Consider the following 22932-nt stretch of genomic DNA (forward strand, 5'->3'; position numbering starts at 1 on the left):
ATCAAAAACACCAAAGCACCTTCATCAGCAACGCAGCTTCCACAGAGACGCCGAGGGACGTCAGGACGGATAAGTGACATTATAGAGTATAAGGACCCGTAGACGGCAATACCGTGGCCCCATAGTAACCGGCCTTGGCCGGGTTAGACGTGTTCTTTTCAAATAGTGTTTGGTTGTACTGAGTCCCTGCAAGGACAACTGTTGTTATCCCTTTTTGGTTGCTTAGTATAGCCCTAGCGGCTTCAAATTATAAAAGTTTGCTTTTCAAAGTTCAACCGGTCTCGCATCTCGTCACTGCATCCTGCGAACCTGGTGTTACCTACACTTGGCGTAGTCGGCAGGATGCAGTCTCCAAGCGCGGACAACGATGCCCCAGACCAGGGCAGGGCTGTGAACTCAACAGTTGACGAGGGCCCTCGTTCCAGCATTTCATTGGGGGCTATGCTGAGCAACCTGCCTAGATTTTCCGGCTCCAATACCATGCTATGGAGCAGGACAGAGCGAATGCGGGGACTCTTTCGAATGCACCCGATGACTCCTGACCTGGAAGCAGAAGTAGCTCTCATGGCATTAGATGGGGAGGCTCAGAATTCAGTGATGTCAAAACCCTCAGGACACCGCAACACCTTTGATAAGGTTTTGCAGATTTTAGAACAGACCCATGGGGACCCACCCAACGTGGGAGAGTTAAGAACCCAGTTGTTCAGTCGGATGCAGTGGGAGGGGGAGACCATCACTCAGTATATGAATGTCCTCCAAGAGTTACACACGGCCATTGAAAGAAAAGATGGCGTAGGGGTAGGACCTGTTGACATTACACTACGCGACCTGTTGGTGACTGGACTGCGGGACCCGTTAGTAAAGCAGGCATTACGGGGGCAGATTAGAATGAATCCACGTATAGACTTTTCCGAGGTGGAAAGTCAAGCACGCGCTCGAGAACAGGGTCAGGGAATGGCGGTCCCCGTGGGGAAGCTCCGGAGTGTGGAGGTCTTCCCTGAACGCAGTTGCAGAGCCTCAATGGGTAGAGGAAATGAAGCAGGAGTTGAAGAACATCCAGGGCAAGTTGGCTTAAGTGAAAAGAAGGACTGAGTCTGGGACTGGACGGCGTTTCAACCCTGGTCCCTGGACAGACCCGGTGCTATCAGTGCGGGGAGCTGGGCCACTTCGCCCGAGAGTGTCCGCGGCGTGGGAGATACCCACCCCGGCGTCCATTAAACTAGAGCTCAAAAGACCTTGCAATGGTTACAACAGAAAATTTACCATCCACGCTTGCATGCTGTTGTGGACGAGACTTGCTGGACCTGTCGCCTATGCGAGCCCCAGTATAAACAATCGTGACCTCAGCGCCCCTCGAGCTTCTGACTGTGGATTACCTGACCATTGGTCCCGCATTCCAGGGGTATGAACACTGCCTCGTCATGGTAGACCATTTCACTAAGTTCGCTGTGGTCACCCCCACTCGAGACCAGACCGCGGAGTCGGCCGCCTCCGCAATTTGTAGGAACTTTATACAAGTTTACGGCTGCCCTCAACGGATACATTCTGATCAAGGAGCATGTTTTTTGGGAAAAATAATGGAGGAACTACACCGTCTCTAAGGTATTGACAAATCCCACAAATCCCACGCCATACCACCCGCAGGGAAACGGGGCCTGCGAGTGATTTAATCGGACATTAATCCAAATGTTGCGTATTCTGGAGAGTGACAAGAAGGCCCGTTGGCCCAAATATGTCCCTGAACTAGTATGGGTCTATAACAACCGAGTACATCGAGTTACCGGCTATACCCCTTACTCCCTGTTGTTTGGACGCAAGGGCAAGGGGATCACGGAGATAGAGTTGGACCCAGAGGAACCTCAGCCCTGGACTTGGGAATCATCATGGGTCCGAAATCACCGGCACAGGCTGCAAACTCATCATCGAATCGTACATACCAAACTTCAAGACTTAGAACACCCAGGAAAGAGTTCATCTCTACCTCCTGACCTCCAAAGTGGAGACCGAGTACTCTTACTAGACCAACGTCCCCAGAACAAATTAGAGCCACGCTGGGAAGAGGGTCCCTATCGGGTCCTACGCCGTATAAACCCTGAAGGACCTGTGTACGAAATACGACCCGAGAAAGATGAACCGCTGCCTACCCGCATATAGTGAAATGGAATATGCTACGCCCCTGTATTTCCACCGACCCGAAACAACCTGAACCTGCTCCTCAGTTCTCTGAACCATTGCCCGTGTTCTGGGACTCGGACGACGAAGAAGACTTCACCACAATAACCAGGGGCTCTCTACTCAATGACAAACCAACTGACAGAATTAGCCCGCCCGAACCAGCTAGCCCACCACCGACCACCACCCCAGAAGACTCCACCCTCATTGAACTAAGACGCTCCGAGCGGTCAACAGCCGGCAAACCCCCCGTACGATATGAACAGGACCAGTTCATATGGCAACGAAAACTGACACCTCCGCATACAGCCCAAGTATACTGAGGCCCTCGCCCGAGGACTGGCGAGCTTACAGGATGGGAGAGTGTAGGGAGGAGGATTCCCACAGAGTGTCCGGGCCGGAACCAAGGGGACCGCCATCTGAGTTCCTAAGGAAACAGTACCCAGGCAACAGAGGAGGAGAGTGGACTGTTGAGAGTGACAGGACAGCAAGGGGAGGGGCGAGTATAAAAGGGACAGGGAGCGCACAGAGGAGTCAGTTGGTGATACGTCAGACACGGAGCAGGAGACGGAGGGGGCATGAGAGAAAGGGAAGGACACTGACAGTTGAGAGAAGAGACCAGCAGCAGAGGATAGATACGCAGTGGTCCTTAGGAAAGAGGCGCCGAGCTTACCGACAGGGGACTGCCTCTTCACCTCAATCCCGGGTTACGATCTGCCCCCGGTCATCCTCGGCCGTTACCGCTGAGCTCGAGCCCTCCGCGGCCTGTCCGCTCCCTCTCCCGGCTGCTGCCATCCCCCTTCAGCCCGCGGTTGCGGCCTGCCCGCTGCCACCCGCGGACGCTGCCGTTTCACTTCAGCCCGTGGTTGCGGCCTGTCTATCACCGCTCACAGCCGCCTTCACCCCGCTGCAGTCGGCAGTTGGGGCCTGTTCCTCATCAACAGAGACACTCTGCACACAGCCCCAGGCTGTGCGCGTGGCCAGTAAACCGCCACTCTTGAGCACTGCGACACAAACCTGCTTGGGGACAGGAGTCCCATTGAACTCGCTAACAAGCGCAACCCCGCTGTTACAACAGGGGGTTACTTCATCTCAGGACTCCATCAGGGCCTGCTGTGTCCCAACTCCTCCTGGGTGCTGGAACGCCCGAAGACTACTCCAAATCTTCAGCAGCTGGGCGCAGCGGCTGCGACGCCAAGGCAGCCTCATCAAAGACGCCAAAGCCGCTTCATCAGCAACGCAGCTCCAGAGACGCCGAGGGACGTCAGGACGGATAATTGACATTATAGAGTATAAGGACCCATAGACGGCCATACCGTGGCCCCATAGTAACTGGCCTCGGCCGGGTTAGTCATGTTCTTTTCAAATAGTGTTTGGTTGTACTGAGTCCCTGCGAGGAGAACTGTTGTTATCCCTTTTTGGTTGCTTAGTATAGCCCTAGAGGCTTCAAATTATAAAAGTTTGCTTTTCAAAGTTCAATCAGTCTCGCGTCTCGTCACTGCATCCTGCGAACCTGCTGTTACCTACACCTGTGCACTGCAGTACTCTGCTCTGCCCTCAACAGGGCAGAGCAGTGCACCTGCGCCGGAGCCACGACAGGAAGCAAAGAAGAGGACGTCATTGCTAGAAGATGGGAGGCGCCGGAACGGACCGCGACAGCCATCGGACCCGGACTGCACCTGGGTGAGTATAAACTAAAGCCCCCCATCACACACAGCGATCTTGCTAGCGAGATCGCTGCTAAGTCACAAGTTTTGTGACGCAACAGCGATCTCACCAGCGAGATCGCTGTGTGTGACACTTATCAGCGACCGCTGCGCGGCACTTAGAAACCCGATGTGTACCTTAGTTACCAGCGCACTGGTGCAGGGAGCTAGTAACCAAGGTACACATCGGGTTTCTAAGAGCCGCTTAGAAACCCGATGTGTACCTTGATTACCAGCTCCCTGCACCAGCGCGCTGGTAACTAAGGTACACAGTGGGTAACTAAGCGACGTGCGTCGCTTGTTACCCGCGTGTCGCTGTCCTGAGTGCTGGTGAAGCTGCCTGTTTGGCAGCTCACCAGCGATCATGTAGTGACACACCAGCGATCCTGACAAGTTCATATCGTTGTCGGGATCACTGGTGAGTCGCTATGTGTGACGGGGCCCTAACTCTTTTTTCTTATCTTTCAGGTTACATCGGAGGCCTATCTACAGCATTACAGAATGCTGTAGATAAGCCCCTGATGGCGGTGGCCACATCTTATATACAAAAAAATAGGTGACAGATTCCCTTTAACAGGTATCATGTGCTTACAGGTAAGAAATGCAATCAGCTGTTCCAGTATTCAGCCATTCCTGGGACGAGACTCAATGAACAGTGAAAGGGTTTGGTGCACATAATGGTGCGGAATCCTTTTCATTTTGCTGAGGGGGATTCTGGGCATTAGACCCCCAACAATCATACATTTGAGGTCTTTTATTTAATAATATGACATGTTTTTTTTTTCATCCAGAAAACCCTATGACTGAGCAGAACAACAGAATTAAATAGCATGTGTGAACAGACCCTTTTAACCGTAGTCCCCCTTATAAAATTAAAATGATACGCACCACCAGATACTTGTTCCAGCAATGTTGGTGACGGTTCTCCTGGGGCTTCTGTGACATTGTAATGCTATGCAAACCCTGCAATGAATCAGAGAGTGCTATTTCCTTCAGAAAAACGTGGAACGTACTGAAGAAGTGAGAAAGTAGCAATCCAATATCAGCTGCTGATTGGCTGCAGGGCTCAAGTGGCATAACAATGTCGCGTAAGCCCCGGGAGACTCTGCCCCGACATCGCTGGAACAGTACAGGAGGTCAATATATATTATTTTTAGTTTACAAGGAGGACTATTTCATGTAAAAAGGTGTTGCCAAGTAGTGGACAACCCCTTTAAGTTGTCAATCACTTGGTGTGCCCTCTGGACTCACTAGAATGAGGGGCGTATATATACTGTATATCCACGGGACACTAATTTACTTATGATCATGAGGTTATATACAGGCGCAGATCGCCTGATGAAAAAGTAGCTCATTTGTTGTCTAAAATAATCTTTTACATTAGTTGAAAAAAAATCATCATTCTAGACAGCACACTAGCTGTGTAAACAGGACTTGTGCTGCCGAGGAAAATGACAGCCTATGATCTATTACTGTTCTTTCTGTACATAAGTGCTTGAAATGCGGTCTGCCTGTCTAAACACACTATTAACGATCACCGATCAGCAGTCATGTAGCCGACCAGCAGTCATTTAACACAAGTTGTGTAGTCTAGACAAGCCCTAAGAAGAGAGTTTGCAAGTCAGTATTAAGGAAGTAATTAGGAGCTTCTGCAGCACTGTTTGTAATGAATGACACAGCAATCTTCTCAGCGGCTCCTTCTCACTCGTTGTCCTAAGGTAGGGCAGTATGAAGGACATTTTTCAGATGTCTCTGGCTGAAAGTCATCCGTCTATTGGAAAATTATTTTTTTTTTTACAAAAAAGAAAATCATTGGGAAAAATGCACAATATGACAACGATAATAACCTCATGATGAGATTGGGCAACTCTACTGAACTGAAAGGGCAGTTCTATTCACAGATGTTCTGAGGCATCTTCTGACTCTACTATATGACAATTGTGCTCCTTAGGGCTCATCCTCACATGCGAGAAACTTGGACGAGTCTCGCACGTCAATACCCGGCACTCGGGAGCGAAACGTTCAGCTGCATAGAAATCCATGCAGCTGAACACTCCGATCCGAGTGCCGGGTATTGGCGTTCTGTTGCTTTTTCCTCAAATGTCAGATCAAATTTCCCCAGCCACTGTTATCTATATGACAAGTCAGAGGATATGTTTAAAGGGGTTGTCTAGCCTTTTAGGCTGCAAGTCTGCAGACACTATGTGACTGCAGACTTGTGAATCGTCACATCGTACAAACTGCTCGCTGTGAAGATTCTCCAATGCCGTCACCGAGAGCGGCAAGAGTTTGACCGCAATCATGTGATTTGTATACGTGCAGTCACATGCCGACTAGACGGGCGCGGCCTCACGCAATGTAAGTGTATTGAGAAAGGATGGCCGCGACTAGTCGGAATGTGGCCGGATTTAAGCAAATCACATACTTGCAGTCACTCAAGGTGCCAGAGAATCCTCACAGTGCGCAATGGTGTAAAGATTCTCAAGTCTGCAGTCAGTTTTTATGATTAGGCTATTTGGTGCAGAAAATATGTAACCTTTACACTACCAGACAAGTGAAGGAGATTTCTGAAGTCTGGTGCACACGTTGCTTATTTTTTCCTTGCAAATTTGCAGCATATTTGAATCCGCAGCATGTCAATGAGTTGGGGAAAAATAGGAAACCAAAAAGTGCTTCTCCTGCCAATATATCAGGATTTGTAGCAGAATTGTCTACCGCAAATCTGATCATGTGCATATAGCCTTAAGGGTATGTGTGCACGTTGTGAATTCTGTGCGGATTTTTCCGCAGCATCTGCACAGCGGTTTTTATTTTACATTGACTATAATGGTACTGTACACCGCAGGAAAATCTGCTGCGGATCCACAGGGCCAAATCCGCTGCGGATCTGCAGCAGAATCCGCAACGTGTGCACAGACCCTAAGTGTCTCATCAGTGATTTTCACATATGGAGAAATACATTGCAAATCATCAGATACACATCGCAACGTTAATCAACTGTCCGCGGTTTTTACGGGTCCATAGAGTGGAATGGCTCATTTTAATCCGTGACTCAGATCGAAGACGGACATGTCTGTGATTTTGTGCAGACACACGATCAACAAAAAAATAAGAACATGTGAATAGCCCAACAGACAAAAATGGGCATGTGGTCTATCCGTGAAAAATATACATAGAACATGTACTTGACTCATCCACATCTGAATGAGGAAAATCCATTGATATGATGTGTACTAAAATATACGGTGTCCAGATCTGTTTTCATACTGAACGCTGGCGCTATCTGTTTGCTCAATGTCAGTGAACTCATCTCCTGCAAGAGGCCTCAGTGGCGCTAATATCCTTTAAGACCAGCGCCAGAACATGGTGCTCCTCATACAGAGGCCCAATCCCTAAGAAGATGGCTAAATACTTCTATGTTCTAACAATAATAAGACGCCCAAGATTTCCAGCGGGACTACACCCGGAGATGTGGCTCTATGTGCCTATATCTGGGAAGAGTACAACATGAATATTAATACCAGCCTAACCATAAAATTGTCTTATATCTGCTTAGAAATCCTGCAAATGATATGTCCTTTCCATTTACCGTAATTCACAGAAAATCTCACAAGTATGAAAAATATTAATGGAGTGCCGTATATTCTCCACAATGCAAAAAAAATCGGAATAAACCTTGCATGGATCCGATGATGGAAGCTGCACAGACACCTTCCTGCACTCAAGCCGTCCACGCTTTATTACACAATTGCATTTATTTGGGATTTTTCTAGATTGTCAGCCTTAATGACTGCACATTTAGGCACACTCTCCTAGAAAAGAGCAGGGAACAATGGCAGAAGGCCAGAAATGGGCGGCCTGGAAGGAGTAATCTATAATGGTAATCTGGATTATATACTGTGTCATGTAAAATGCAGAAAAAAATGAAGCTGTAGATGCGAGAGATTCTCAAATATTGCACTGTATCTAATCAGTCTCAGTATTTATTATATATGTGTGTAACAATAAATACAGATCAATATTATGACAAGGAATAAATCCTACATATATTTATTTATTGTAACACTAGAAAATAATTCTCCTCTAGTGGTGGGGACATTGCCCAGGAATGGGGGTCTTTCACTGTGTAAATCCTATATGCAGCGGTGGGTAGTGTGAGGGGGCAGGGTTCAGATTATAATAGTGACAGCCGATTCCCCCCTGAATGTCTTTTCTCACCAGCAGGTGTTACTGTAACCGGTGGGAATTTCAGATCGTGACATGGCACAGACACATCCATGTCCTACTCTCAGGTTACACAGACACAGGGCTCTTCAGTGGTCGGGATAATGGAGCAGATGCTGGGGGCTGATACACAGCAGTATGGCGGGGTCCGCTGCCCATAATGTGCCAGTGTCTGGGGAATTGCATCACAATCAGCGCCCTGTGCATCCCCATAGTATACGCACACAATAATCCGCATTTATGAACTTCACGAAGGCGAGCTGTCATCCCAGTAAATGGCGCCACGTACACTGGGCATCCCTACAATACATACAGCTGCATTGCAATTATTCCTTATTATTACTGAAAATATACATTCTGTGCATTTTAGGGCCCTAGGCAGAGAATTAATCTTCTTAGGGGAGATGGCTTCCCAGCATCCCTGTCAATCACGATGGCTCCCACTACCATGCCCAGATGGTCCCGTAATACAGAACTGCAGCACAGGATGGAAGGAATAGGGTGAGAGGCAATGACAGCCCCGAGGACTCCCTCCCCATCACACAGGATGGAAGGAATAGGGTGAGAGGCAATGACACCACCGAGGGCTCCCTCCCCATCACACAGGATGGAAGGACTAGGGGTGAGAGGCAATGACAGCCCCGAGGACTCCCTCCCCATCACACAGGATGGAAGGAATAGGGTGAGAGGCAATGACACCACCGAGGGCTCCCTCCCCATCACACAGGATGGAAGGACTAGGGGTGAGAGGCAATGACAGCCCCGAGGACTCCCTCCCCATCACACAGGATGGAAGGAATAGGGTGAGAGGCAATGACAGCACCGAGGACTCCCTCCCCATCACACAGGATGGAAGGAATAGGGTGAGAGGCAATGACAGCACCGAGGACTCCCTCCCCATCACATAGGATGGAAGGAATAGGGTGAGAGGCAATGACATCACCGAGGGCTCCCTCCCCATCACACAGGATGGAAGGAATAGGGTGAGAGGCAATGACACCACCGAGGACTCCCTCCCCATCACACAGGATGGAAGGAATAGGGTGAGAGGCAATGACACCACCGAGGGCTCCCACCCCATCACATAGGATGGAAGGAATAGGGTGAGAGGCAATGACAGCACCGAGGACTCCCTCCCCATCACACAGGATGGAAGGAATAGGGTGAGAGGCAATGACAGCCCCGAGGACTCCCTCCCCATCACACAGGATGGAAGGAATAGGGTGAGAGGCAATGACACCACCGAGGGCTCCCTCCCCATCACACAGGATGGAAGGAATAGGGTGAGAGGCAATGACACCACCGAGGACTCCCTCCCCATCACACAGGATGGAAGGAATAGGGTGAGAGGCAATGACACCACCGAGGGCTCCCACCCCATCACATAGGATGGAAGGAATAGGGTGAGAGGCAATGACAGCACCGAGGGCTCCCTCCCCATCACATAGGATGGAAGGAATAGGGTGAGAGGCAATGACAGCCCCGACGACTCCCTCCCCATCACATAGGATGGAAATGGAAGGAATAGGGGTGAGAGGCAATGACAGCCCCGAGGACTCCCTCCCCATCACACAGGATGGAAGGACTAGGGGTGAGAGGCAATGACAGCCCCGAGGACTCCCTCCCCATCACATAGGATGGAAGGAATAGGGTGAGAGGCAATGACACCACCGAGGACTCCCTCCCCATCACACAGGATGGAAGGAATAGGGTGAGAGGCAATGACACCACCGAGGACTCCCTCCCCATCACACAGGATGGAAGGAATAGGGTGAGAGGCAATGACAGCACCGAGGACTCCCTCCCCATCACATAGGATGGAAGGAATAGGGTGAGAGGCAATGACACCACCGAGGACTCCCTCCCCATCACATAGGATGGGAACCACAGAGAAAGAGCAGGGAAAGGCGCAGGGTGTGAATGGCAGCATCACTGGGGGAGGGGATCAGCCCTGGATGCAGGATGGCAGTGATGCCACACAGCATACATGGCTGGCTCCAATTCTCGGGGAATTCTAGTGTCCTGTCAGCAAAGGATGGCATAAAGCACTGCACTGCCCACCAGCCATGTCTGCCACCCTCCAGGCTCGTGCCCTACACCGGAGGCATCAGTCCGTCCTGGCAGAGACGGGTCCTACCTTCCGCTGCAGCAGCCGTCACCGAGGAGCTCCGAGCACCTGGGGCAGCCCCCTCCCCCTGCTCTGCTTCGGTTTGCCCGCAGTCCCAGCCCAGCCAGTCCTCTCTGCAGCTCTGCGCCCTCCCCGTGCCGTTATTGGGGGCGGCCAGGCAGCTCGGGGTAGAGGCAGGGATCACTGATTGGCTGCCAGTGATGTCATTCCGAGCCGACCGGAGGAGCGGGGCCGCCAGCTGCAGTGTGTCCGCAGTGCCCGGAGCGCGTGGACCGGAGGAGCCGAGGGGCGTGTAGGCTGCACCAGATGGGTCGGAACCATCAAGTGGGCCACACTGCAGAGTGTGAGGAGACGGCCTCCTCTGGACTGGGGGCTACACAGCGTTCACCTTGGGGTGGGAGAGAAATTGTGAGACAGCTCTATAGCGCTAAAAGGAGGTGACTGGGTCCTCAGAGCCTCCGTTTATGTCTGGCCCCCGCTAGTCATGTAGTAACTGAGCCACCAGCTGTCATTAGTGCCATGTAGCACTTTATTGCCTCAGCTTCCACCATGGCAAATTCAGAGAAATCCAAATAATCATCATCCCACACCCCAGGGGCCATGGAGGAAGCTCTCTGGATTGAGAAGATTGTCCTCGCATCACACGTGGCTCTAATGTTACAAGAACAACCGGCACTTCCTGCGATAACGTCTCCCTCCCACTAGTAAAAGTTGTGAAGCGTGTCTGTTATACTCACAGACAGTGGCGTGACTGCAAAGTTATGGGCCCCGATGCGAACTTTCAAATGCCCCCCCATGACAAAATCCTCTCCGCACACCTCGTACACACGCGGCTCCGCTCCGTACACCCCGTACACACGCGGCTTCGCTCCGTACACCTCGTACACACGCGGCTTCGCTCCGTACACCTCGTACACACGCGGCTCCGTTCTGTACACCTCGTACACACACGGCTCCGCTCCGTACACTTTGTACACACACAGCTCCTCTCCGCACACCTCGTACACACGCGGCTCCGTACACCTCGTACACACGCTGCTCCGCTCCGTACACCTCGTACACACGCGGCTCCGCTCTGTACACCTCGTACACACACGTCTCCGCTCCGTACACCTTGCACACACACGGCTCCGCTCCGTACACCTCGTACACACACGGCTCCGCTACGTACACCTCGTACACACGCGGCTCCGCACACCTCGTACACACGCGGCTCCGTACACCTTGTACACACGCGGCTCCGTACACCTCGTACACACGCGGCTCCGTACACCTCGTACACACACGTCTCCGCTCCGTACACCTTGCACACACACGGCTATGCTCCGTACACCTCGTACACATGCGGTTCTGCTCCGTACACCTCGTACATACACGGCTCCGCTCCGCACACCTCGTACACACGCGGCTCCGTACACCTTGTACACACGCGGCTCCGTACACCTCGTACACACGCGGCTCCGTACACCTCGTACACACGCGGCTCCGCTCTGTACACCTCGTACACACGCGGCTCCGCTCTGTACACCTCGTACACACGCGGCTCCGCTCTGTACACCTCGTACACACGCGGCTCCGCTCCGTACACCTCGCACACACTTGGCTCCGCTCCGTACACCTTGTACACACACAGCTCTGCTACATCCACACTGTAAACCCCACACACAAACTTACCCTCATCCAGCACCATGACGACCAGCACAGCAGAGTCCTGCATACACCGATGCCCCTGATCATGTGACTCCTCCCCTCCTGTGACCTCATCACACAGGTCCTGTGCGCACATTAGAGTACAGCCTAGCGACATCATTGCAGGCTGTGGGGGGCTGCGTTGTTGGGTCTCTGCAGGAGGGCGAGGATGGGGGGGTGTGGCTCAGTGCAGTGCAGGAAAAATAGACTCCCGGGCGGGACGCTGGTGGGGGGGTCAAAAACGGGACTGTCCCGTGAGCATCGGGATGGTTGGGAAATAAGGTCTGACCTTCCGGGCCCCTAACTCCCCCGGGCCCGGTCGCAGCAGTCGTCCCTGCTCACAGAGCACTTTTACATATACGACAAAGGTTTCGCCTGCAGCGGCTTCTTCCAGGGCATGCATTCTGTTCGTACTGTTTTTACACATCACCTTCTGTAATTGCTTAGTTTAGTCACCACTAATGCACATGCCATATTTAATGGGAATCTGTCACCTATTTTTTCGTATATAAGATGCGGCCATCGCCATCAGGGGCTTAGCTATAGCATTCTGTAATGCTGCAGATAAGCCCCTGATGTAACCTGAAAGAGAAGAAAAACAAGTTATATTATACTCACCCAGGGGCGGTCCGATGGGTGTCGCGGTCCGGTCTGGTGCCTCCCATCTTGTAGCGATGACGTCCACTTCTTTGCTTCCCATTGCGACTCCTGCGCAGGCATACTATATCTGCCCTGTTGAGGGCAGAGCAGAGTACTGTGGAGCGCCCCGCGAGGCCTGGGGGTACTCGGTACCGGGCCCGTCGACTTCAATGGGGGACGGTGTCACGGCGGCGGCGACCCGATCCGTGGCCCAGAGTCGTCCAGTAAATGGAATAGGGGAAAGTTGTGTGGTATTTATATGGTAAAAATAAAGATAATGTTTATAGATGGTGAAATATGTGACACCACCTGTGGTATTCTAGTCAGAGGTGACCAGCGCTGCGGTGTTGTTCCTCTGGGATAGATGTTGAGCGCAGCCATGATGTTGTAGCCCTCCACAGGTAGGGCTGTAGTCCCAGGGCAAAGATGTTAAATAAATAGTAAAAATGGCTGTAAACGTTGGGGTGCAGATAAATGAGAGAAAGACACAGAGAGGTGCAGTTTCTTTACCTTTTACTGGTAATAGGTTGCAGTCCGGAGTACCACATACAGGTGATGGAATGAGTCCGGCTCACCTGGAGGCATTTAGGGGATCCACCTTGCCAGGTGGGGATTTAGGACCTTCCTTTCTGCGCTTTGTGTGTGGGTCTCCGCTGTATATAACTGTGCTGCGACCCTCTTTTCATGATGGTTTCACTAACCTGTACGGCTGTCAGTGTGAGCCTATTCCACTGGTACCGTTCTCTTCACCGTTGGCCCCGGCCTCCTTATCCGCTGCCGTGCCCTCAGGTGATTAATATGCACAGGAATTTGCAGTCCCCTGTACTTTCAGATTCAGCTATCAGGACTTACAGTTCCTGTCAGCCTAGGACTCTGATGTCCCTTTTCTCTTTATTAGCGCTTCACTTGGGTCTGCTATATGCAGTAGTTTAGCTTCCCTAGAGTCTCTTAGTCTCTGCTCTTATCCTTTCCCTCTTCACAGATCAGCTCTGTGTCACATCGCTGTCAGACTCAGGGCCTGCTGTTCCGGCTTCAGCCACTAGGAGGCGCCGGACTGGCACATCGCCGCCAGACTCGGAGCCTGCTGTTCCGGTCTCGGCCACTAGGAGGCGCCAGACCGTCACTTCGCCGTCAGACTCGGGGACAGCTGTTCCTGCCTCGGCCACTGGGAGGTGCCGTGGTTCGCCCGTGGGTGATGGTGGTGACAGAGAAGGGGCTCCTGCGCAGGCATCTGGTGGGCGCAGGCTCCGCCCCTCTGTCAGTCATCAGGGGGTTACTGCATCACCATCTAGCCTAGTCCTGGGGGCGGTCCTAATGACATCATCAGTCCGGGAACCTGTGAGGGATGACCTGATCCCTCAAGTACCTTGGGACTGGTCTTGCAAGCCGCCAGGTATATTCTTGGTTCCCCTGCGTGCTACTGTGTGATTTGCTATAGTTAACTCTGACCTCAGCCTGGATTTCTGACCATTCTATTGCCTGCCGTTTTTGTACCTCTGCCTCTCTTCCGATTTTTGACACTGACCTTAGCTTGGATTCCTGACCCTTCTTCTGCCTGCTGATTTTGTACCTTTGCTGCCCTCCTGGTTTTTTACTGACCTTGGCCCGGACTTTAGACCCTTCTTCTGCCTGCTGATTTTGTACCTCTGCTGCCCGCCGGCCTCCGACTCCTGCCTCGGGACCACGATTACTGGTTTTAGTTTTAACCCCTTGACGACCGTTCTGCTCTGGTCCACTGCTCCCCTAGACAGCTACCCCCTGGGCCTTGCTACAATTCCAGATCCCTGTATAGGTGTTAAGGGTCTTGGGGTTACTCGGGGCGCCGTTCCTACTGCAGCCCAGATTCGCAGACGATCGTCACACTCTGCCTATCGAGCTCCTCTCAGATCAGCTTCCTCTGACAGGATCTTCCAGAAAGATCTCTTTACCTCACGTCCTCAAGTTTAACTGTTATTTCTCCTGCAGCAGGAAATTGTGATTAAATCTATGCTGCCTGGCATGGGGGTCCCCTTTCTGCCTCCAAGCATGACTTTAACCATTGGAGGGAGGTAATGTCACTGTGACAACCGGACTCTGGGGTGTCACAACTGCAGTGCACAGGCGCCGGGAAAGGTCAGAGAGTTCCGGCGCCTGCGCACTGCAGTACTCTGCTCTGCCCTCAACAGGGTAGAGCAGTGCGGCGGAGCTGCGACGAGAAGCAAAGAAGAGGACGTCATCGCTAGAAGATGGGAGGAGCTGGACCGGACCGCGACACCCATCGGACCCGGACTGCCCCTGGGTGAGTATAATATAACTTGTTTTTCTTATCTTTCAGGTTACATTGGGGGCTTATCTATGGCATTATAGAATGCTGTAGATAATCCCTTGATGGTGGTGGCCGCAGGGAATCTGCCAGCAGTTTTTCCAATTTAATCGGATAGTAGCATAATATAGAGCACGAGAGCCTGATTCCAGGGATGTGTCACTTATTAGGCTATGTACTGTAGTTTCAATACAATCGGTGTTTTATCAGCAAGAGATTATCACTGCCAGACTAGAGCTCATGTGTACAGCAGTAAGGCTCACTGTGTAACCCCATCACTGAGTAACACCCTGCTCACAAAGCACAGTGTACACAGAAAGCTGTCAGTCAGTGGTGCGGGCGGGGTTATAGAAATTATAACTCTTACCTCTGCAACATCATCATACAAAGCAGATATTCCTAGGAAAACTACACGAAGCAGCCTGGTGAGGGACACATCCCCAGAATCAGACTTTCTTGCCTTATAGTACACTGCTCTCAAATTATATAGCAAAAACCTGCTGACAGATTCCCTTTAAAAACTAGGACAACCCTTTCTTGATTAAAATGTTTGGCCCCAATAAAATAATAAAGCCTATACTTGCCTCCCATGCTGGCACCGTTCCCGCACTCTCGATCCCGGGGCTCCTTTGTGGTTACTGGCATCACTGTCTCCGCCTTAGACAAAATTGAACATGAAAAGGAAGACCGGGCAGCAGCTGATCTCTGACTTCCTCTTCATGCTCATTTTGACAGGAGGTGGCGTCAGTGACGCCAGCGCTGATTGGGCTCTGGCCTTGGGACCGTGAGTGCCAACACCGCAGGAACGGAGCCGGCATGGGAGGCGAGTAGAAGCTTTAGTATTTTATCGAGGCCAAGTGAGGGGTCTGACAAATCCTATTTTTTTACTTCTATTGGGTTTTTCAGCCATTCATGTTATATATATATATATATGAGGAAAAGAAGGGCTCAATTCTGGCTTTACTAGCAGAGGGATACAGTGAGCGTCATGTTGCCTCCATCCTTAAAATTTCTAAGACGGAAGTCCATTACAGCAAGGTTAAGCAGCAGACATTGGGGACAACAAAGCTACAGACCGGCAGAGGGCGAAAACGACTCTCCACTGACCGGGATGACCATCATCTTATTCGAATGCCACTCAGCAACCACAGGATGACATCAAGTGACCTACAAAGGGAATGACAAATAGCAGCTGGGGTGAAGTGCATGGCAAGAACAGTTCGTAACAGGCTCCTAGAGGCAGGGCTCAAGTCATTTAAAGCTAGAAAAAAGCCTTTCTTCAAAGAGAAGCAAAGGAGAGCCAGGCTGAAGTTTGCTGAAGACCATAAGGATTGGACCATAGAGGACTGGAGTAAGGTAATCTCTGATGAGTCTAATTTTCAGCTTTGCCTAACGCCTGGTCGTCTAATGGTTAGACAGAGACCTGGAGAGGTGTACAAGCCACAGTGTATTGCACGCAATGTGAAATTTGGTGGAGGATCAATGATCTGGGGATGCTTCAGCAAGGCTGGAATTGGGCAGGTTAATCTTTGTGAAGGACGTATGAATCAAGCCGCATACAAGGTTACCTGTTATGAATGAGTCACCGTAGGAGGCAAAAGCAGAAATACAAGCTAAGTCCAGAACACCAGAGAAGTTGGCAATTATCAGATTGCAGACCCCTGAACCTATAAACACAACTAGCAGTAGCCGTGGGGGGTTCCTACGATGCCCTAGACCCCTCGATCACAGCCGGAGAAATACATAGGCCTAAAGAAAGAAAGGGGAAATCTAAACTGCCCCAGAGCAGACCCCAAAGCAATAGGCAGCCCCCAACATATAATGATGGTGAAGCAAGATGAAAATACTAACACAGACAGAAAGATAGACTGAGCAAAGGCGGGGCCCCAAAACTACCTAGATAGGAAAGGACAGGAAGGCTGCTGTCTGCAATCTGCCAAAACCCTATCAAAGACATAAGCCAACCAGCTGATATGAAAAAGGCCCTGAAGCAGCTAGGCTTCAAAAACTGAATCAGCACTCAGGTATTTTCAGAAGACAGAGCTAAATGAATTCAGCACACCCCAGCAGGGAATGGCAGAAATCCAGAAAAACAAAGCAAAAACAAAGTCAAAGCACAAAAGAAAAAGGCCGAGCAGCAAACTTAGCTTTGGAGGAGCAGGAATTCAGACTGGTCTCCAAGGATCCCACAGAGAAAATCACCCGCAGGGCAGAAGGGCGTCGGCAGCATTATATCCAGTCCGTAACTCCACTCAGCCAGTCACAATCATCAGCCTCAGGTGTTTGACAATCAGGCTCACTACCTTTCTTTACCAGAAGAGGGAGTTCCTCGGGCCTCAGTAATGAAGGGGAAAATGAACTCACAACAGTACCTCCCCCTTGAGGAGGGGTCACCGAACCCTCAACTATGCCACCAGGGCGATCAGGGTGAGCCCGATGAAAGGCACGCACCAATCGTTTGGCATGAATATCAGAGGTGGAGACCCAGGAATTATCCTCCTGACCATAACCCTTCCACTTAACCAAATACTGGAGTCTCCATCTAGCCAGACGGGAATCCAGTACTTTCTCTACCTCATACTCCATGTTACCTTCAACCAATACAGGGTCTGGAGGTGCCACCCCCGGAACAACAGGTTCAACAAACCTCTTCAACAAAGATTTATGGAACACATTATGGATTTTAAATGTGACAGGAAGAGCCAAACGAAAAGAGACCGGATTAATAATCTCCACAATCTTGTAAGGTCCAATAAATCTAGGATTAAACTTAGGAGAAGCCACCTTCATAGCAATATTTTTTGATGATAACCACACCATATCACCAACCTTAAACTGGGGACCAATGGTCCTATGTCGGTTGGAAAACCGCTGGGCCTTATCCTGGGAGAGAGAGAACTTATCCACCACTTGGTCCCATATCTGGTGCATTCTCTCCACCACAGTGTCAACACCTGGGCAGGCAGAGGGCTCCACCTGCCCTGAAGAAAATCGAGGATGAAACCCAAAGTTACAAAAAAAAAGTGACATCAAAGTGGCAGAACTAGCTCTATTATTCAAAGCAAATTCGGCCAAGGGCAAAAATGAAACCCAATCATCCTGATCAGCAGAAATAAAACATCTCAAATATGACTCCAAGGTCTGGTTTGTTCTCTCTGTCTGCCCATTGGTCTGAGGGTGAAAAACAGAGGAGAAGGACAACTGAATTCCCAGCCTGGAACAGAAAGTTCTCCAAAATCTAGACACAAACTGCACTCCTCTGTCAGATACAATGTTCTCAGGAATCCCGTGCAAACGAACCACCTGTTGTAAAAACAGGGGCACCAACTCAGAGGAAGACGGCAACTTAGGGAGTGGTACAAGATGAACCATCTTAGAGAACCTATCACAAATCACCCAAATAACAGTCATCCTCTGAGAGATAGGCATATCAGAGATGAAATCCATTGAAATATGGGTCCATGGCCTCTTGGGGACAGGCAAAGGCATCAACAACCCACTAGAGCGAGAACACGATTTAGACCGGGAGCACGTCCCACAGGACTGCACAAAATTCCTGACATCACGAGACAAGGAGGGCCACCAAAAAAAACGACTCACCAGATCTCTAGTACCAAAAATACCTGGATGACCAGCCAAAGCAGAGCAATGAACTTCAGACATCACTCTCTTCTTCCACTGGTCAGGAACATACAACTTTCCACTGGGACAACGCTCAGGTTTGTCCTCCTGGAACTCTTCCAGAGCATGTCTCAAATCGGGCGAGATGGCAGAAAGAACTACCCCTTCGCCTAAGATGGTAGCAGGCTTGGTCACCACAGGAGAATCAGCAAGGAAGCTCCTAGAGAGGGCGTCTGCCTTGACATTCTTTTTTCCAGGAAGAAAAGAAACCACAAAATCAAAACGTGTAAAAAAACAAGGCCCACCTAGCCTGTCTAGGGTTCAAGCACTTAGCCGACTCTAGGTAAATCAAATTCTTGTGGTCAGTGAGGACCACGACTTGATGCTTAGCTCCCTCCAACCAATGTCTCCACTCCTCAAATGCCCATTTCATGGCCAACAGTTCCCTATTCCCCACATCATAGTTACGTTCAGATGGAGAGAACTTTCGGGAAAAGAAAGCACAGGGATTCATTTTAGATGTTACAGGATCCTTTTGGGACAAAACAGCTCCTGCACCAATCTCAGAAGCATCCACCTCTACCTGGAATGGAAGTGAGACATCAGGTTGCCGCAAAACCGGGGCGGAGGTGAATCTTCGCTTCAACTCCTGAAAGGAAGAAACAGCCTCCGGAGACCAATTTAACACATCAGCACCCTTTTTAGTCAAATCAGTCAATGGCTTGGCAATACTAGAAAATTTTGCTATAAATTTCCGATAAAAATTAGCAAAACCCAAAAACTTCTGGAGGGCCTTCAAAGAAGTGGGCTGAACCCAATCGTGAATGGCCTGTACCTTGGCCGGGTCCATTTCAGTAGTTGACGGGGACAAAATAAATCCCAAAAAAGAAATCCTCTGTACTCCAAAAAGGCATTTAGATCCCTTGACATACAGGGAATTCTCCCTCAAGATCCGGAACACAGTCCGAATATGTTCCACATGAGAATCCCAATCCTTGGAGAAGATCAAAATATCATCCAGATAGATAATCAAAAATTTATCGACAAAATCTCGGAAAATATCGTTCATGAAGCACTGGAAGACAGAAGGGGCATTAGTGAGCCCAAAAGGCATCACCAGGTACTCAAAATGTCCCTCCGGAGTATTAAACGCCGTCTTCCATTCATCCCCATGCTTAATGCGAATAAGATTATACGCCCCCCTGAGGTCAAGCTTGGTAAACCAGCAAGCACCTTTAACTCTGGAGAATAGATCAGAAATCAGGGGTAACGGATACTGATATTTAACAGTAATTTTGTTGAGGGCACGATAATCAATACAAGGTCTTAATGATCCAGCCTTTTTGGCTACAAAAAAAAAACCGGCACCCAAGGGTGACGAGGATGGTCTAATATGACCCTTCTCCAACACCTCCTTAATATAGGATCGCATTGCCTCGTGCTCGGGTACAGATAAATTGAAGAGCCGACCCTTGGGAAATTTACACCCCGGGCTCAGTTCAATTGCACAGTCATAACTCCTATGAGGAGGCAGAGACGCAGACTCATTCTCACTAAATACATCATAAAAGTCCGCCAAATAATCAGGAACATCATGCGACTGAGGAGAGGTGGAAAACACCGGAGCCTCACTAAAGGCACACCGACAGCCCCAACTCACCACAGACACAGATTTCCAATCCAAAACTGGATTATGAATCTGTAACCAGGGAAACCCCAGAACAACAGTATCATGCAGATTATGCAACACCAGAAATCTGCAATTTTCTTGATGGTCTGGGGCGACCCGCATTACCACCTGGGTCCAAAACTGGGGTTTATTTTTAGCCAAAGGAGTAGCATCAATTCCCCTCAAAGGGATAGGCGTCTGCAGAGGTGTCATCGGAAATCCACAACGTTTAGCAAAATCCAAGTCCATTAGGTTTAGGGCTGCTCCCGAATCCACAAACGCCTTGGCGGAAAATGTGGACAGGGAGCAGATCAGAGTAATAGCCAGAAGAAACTTAGGTTGAACACCCCCAACAGAAAACTTGTGTGCAAAGCGTTTCTCTCGTTTGGGACAGACAGAAATAATATGCGAGGCATCTCCACAGAAAAAACACAACTTATTACGCCTTCTGAACTCCTGACGCTGCTCTCTGGAAAAAACTCTATCACATTGCATAGGTTCAGACATTTGTTCAACAGGTGGCAACACCTTTCGTGCAGCTTTGCCTTCGCGCAAACGCCGATCAACCTGAATGGCTAATGACATAGAATCGTCAAGACCAGAGGGAACAGGAAATCCCACCATAGTATCTTTTACGGCTTTTGACAACCCCTTCCGAAAGAGAGCAGCCAAGGCATTATCATTCCAGGTAGTAAGTACTGCCCACTTTCGTAATTTTTGACAGTACAATTCTGCAGAATCACGACCCTGGCTCAATGCCAGCAGGGTCTTTTCAGCCTGATCAATGGCATTAGGTTCATCATACAACAACCCCAAAGCTTGAAAGAATGCGTTCACATTAGTCAGAATAGGATCATCTGGTTTCAAAGAAAACGCCCAATCCTGGGGATCGCCACGCAGCAAAGAGATGACAATTTTAACCTGCAGCGCGGAGCTCCCTGACGAGTTAGGCTTCAAGGCAAAAAATAATTTACAATTATTTTTGAAATTCAAAAATTTAGACCGATCCCCAAAAAATACATCAGGTGTAGGAATCTTTGGTTCAGCAGCATGTGAATGAGCAAGGTAGGCGGAAATTCCCCGCACTTCCGCAGCGAGCTGCTCCACACGATCAGACAATTGCTTTATCTCCATTGAGAGAGAAAAAAATTCCCCCTACGGCCTCAGAGATATAGAGGAAAAAATATACACACTTTTTTTTTTTTTTTTTTTTACAATTCTTTCCTGCTATTGAGTACCCTAGAATCTGCGGTATGGCCGGTGATTCTGTTATGAATGAGTCACCGTAGGAGGCAAAAGCAGAAATACAAGCTAAGGCCAGAAAACCAGAGAAGTTGGCAATTATCAGATTGCAGACCCCTGAACCTATAAACACAACTAGCAGTAGCCGTGGGGGGTTCCTACGATGCCCTAGACCCCTTGATCACAGCCGGAGAAATACATAGGCCTAAAGAAAGAAAGGGGAAATCTAAACTGCCCCAGAGCAGACCCCAAAGCAATAGGCAGCCCCCAACATATAATGACGGTGAAGCAAGATGAAAATACTAACACAGACAGAAAGATAGACTGAGCAAAGGCGGGGCCCCAAAACTACCTAGATAGGAAAGGACAGGAAGGCTGCTGTCTGCAATCTGCCAAAACCCTATCAAAGACATAAGCCAACCAGCTGATATGAAAAAGGCCCTGAAGCAGCTAGGCTTCAAAAACTGAATCAGCACTCAGGTATTTTCAGAAGACAGAGCTAAATGAATTCAGCACACCCCAGCAGGGAATGGCAGAAATCCAGAAAAACAAAGCAAAAACAAAGTCAAAGCACAAAAGAAAAAGGCCGAGTAGCAAACTTCGCTTTGGAGGAGCAGGAATTCAGACTGGTCTCCAAGGATCCCACAGAGAAAATCACCCGCAGGGCAGAAGGGCGTCGGCAGCATTATATCCAGTCCGTAACTCCACTCAGCCAGTCACAATCATCAGCCTCAGGTGTTTGACAATCAGGCTCACTACCTTTCTTTACCAGAAGAGGGAGTTCCTCGGGCCTCAGTAATGAAGGGGAAAATGAACTCACAACAGTTACCCTGGAAAAACAGTTGATTCCTTCTGCTCAGGCAATGTTCCCCAACTCTGAGGACTGGTCGTTCCAGCAGGACAATGCACCATGTCACACAGCTAGATCAAGCAATGTGTGGATGAAGGACCACCACATCACAACCCTGTCATGGCCCGCCCAATCTCCAGACCTGAAACCCATTGAAAACCTCTGGAATGTAATCAAGAGGAAGATGGATAGTCACAAGACATCAAAGAACTGCTTAAATTTTCGTACCAGGAGCGGCATAAGGTCACCCAAAAGCAGTGTGAAAGCCTGGTGGAAAGTGTAAGGGGGTGAAGCACAAGAAGAATCAGAAGGGGGTTACCTTCTCTGCTCCATGTTTGGAACCGTATAGCTGGGCAGCAGAGTTGCCAAGGGGAAGACTTTTGGACCTGGACTGATTGCAATTGCATCATGTGCCTGTCAGTAGCAGTGGGGAAGGTGTGCTGGACAGGAAGCAGTGCTGGCAGAGGGCGTGAAAGAGGAGCGCGCGCTGGTCAGAGCAGCGGGTGCAGCTAGAAGAGCAGGTCACAGCCACGCACAAGAGAGGAGAGAGAACTCCCGGTCAGAGGGGTAAGACAGGAGAACGTGACATGGATACTGTGAGTACGTGGACGCGGAGTCCCCATTGACTAGAGGAATACGTCCTCCTGACCGTGCAGACGGAGACCTGCGCATGCAGCCCTGGTGCCCGCA

The 22932-nt window shown here is 50.0% G+C and overlaps 1 protein-coding gene across 2 annotated transcripts in view; it reads right to left on the minus strand.

The window, feature by feature from the left end:
* The window catches only part of CNTN1 (contactin 1), a 323390-nt gene extending 313004 nt beyond the window's left edge, over positions 1-10386 (minus strand). For both annotated transcript variants that reach the window (XM_073573262.1, XM_073573261.1), the window contains exon 1: positions 10240-10386. The gene's annotated coding sequence lies outside the window, so the exon portion shown is untranslated. The remainder of the gene's footprint in view (positions 1-10239) is intronic.
* Positions 10387-22932: the final 12546 nt, after the last annotated feature.

The sequence above is a fragment of the Dendrobates tinctorius genome, unplaced genomic scaffold (assembly GCF_039654945.1).
Source record: "Dendrobates tinctorius isolate UK_male_01 unplaced genomic scaffold, ASM3965494v1 ptg000035l, whole genome shotgun sequence".
Lineage (NCBI taxonomy): Eukaryota > Metazoa > Chordata > Amphibia > Anura > Dendrobatidae > Dendrobates > Dendrobates tinctorius.